A 1,176-nucleotide genomic window follows, 5' to 3' on the forward strand; every position below is an offset into this window, starting at 1 on the left:
TTGTATGGATTTTGATTTTGGTAGCCTTGGTTTTGATTGTAAAAGGGTCTTTGATTTTGATTTCTCATGGGTGGTGAAGTGTATGTTGTTTGAGGGTTTTGAACATTTTGGCTTTTGTATGAGAGATTTGGATGGAACTTGGTGTTTTCATTGTAAAAATTTGAATAAGGAGTACCACTTTTGTAAGCTTGGAAAGCATTAACTTGTTCGGTTGTTCCCCTACACTCACTTGAGTCATGACCCAAGGTTCCACAATTCTCACATATCCCACTTGGGATTGATGAGGATGCCGTCATGGCATTGACATGATGCTTTGATGATTTTGAGTTTTCCTCAAGTCTAGCCATAGCTTGTTCAAACTTCAAGTTGATTGTGTCAATGTGAGCACTAAGTTGAGCACCCAATTGAGTAACGGAGTCCACTTCATACTTTCCTCCTCTAGTAGCCTTGCGAGGTCTACTATATTGTGAATTATGGACCGCCATTTCCTCAATCTTGTTCCATGTTTGATTATCATCAACTTCGGTGAACATTCCATTTGATCCCATATTGAGAATGTTCCTTGAATCTTCATATAAACCATTCCAAAATTGTTGCACTAAAAACCATTCGCTAAGTCCATGGTGAGGACATGAGTGACAAATACCTTTGAACCGCTCCCAAGCTTCATACAAAGATTCTTCATCCCTTTGCTTAAAACCCGTAATTTGAGCTCTTAGCATGTTAGTCTTTTCCGGTGGGTAGAATTTTTTGTAGAAAGCTAGAGCTAGCTTCTTCCAAGAATCTATTCCAAGGGTGGCCTTATCAAGGCCCTTCAACCATTGCTTTGCGGTGCCGATTAACGAAAAAGGAAATAAGACCCATCTTATTTGGTCTTGAGTCACGCCCGTTTGAGAGATAGCTTCACAATAATCGCAAAAGGTTTCCATATGAGAATGAGGGTCCTCACTAGGCATTCCCCCGAATTGGCTCCTCTCAACTAGTTGGATGAAGGCGGACTTGGCAATAAAGTTTCCGGTAAGATGTTGCGGGGTAGGAGTACCATTTGGTAGATCCTCCTCGGTGGGTATAGAGTGTGACGAGAATTTAGGCATTGTAGGTGGATTTTGTGTGGTATTGTTTAATGGGTTCTCTTCTCCTTCTATTGCGAAAGGATTGACAAACTCACTAGTGGGT

At 41.1% G+C, this 1,176-nt stretch overlaps 1 non-coding gene across 1 annotated transcript; it reads left to right on the plus strand.

The window, feature by feature from the left end:
* The first annotated feature begins 615 nt into the window (after nucleotides 1-615).
* Nucleotides 616-722, plus strand: LOC141624615 (small nucleolar RNA R71). The gene has a single exon (XR_012534425.1). It is a non-coding gene; the product is annotated as a small nucleolar RNA R71 (small nucleolar RNA).
* Nucleotides 723-1,176: the final 454 nt, after the last annotated feature.

The sequence above is a fragment of the Silene latifolia genome, chromosome 1 (assembly GCF_048544455.1).
Source record: "Silene latifolia isolate original U9 population chromosome 1, ASM4854445v1, whole genome shotgun sequence".
Taxonomy (NCBI): Eukaryota; Viridiplantae; Streptophyta; class Magnoliopsida; order Caryophyllales; family Caryophyllaceae; genus Silene; species Silene latifolia.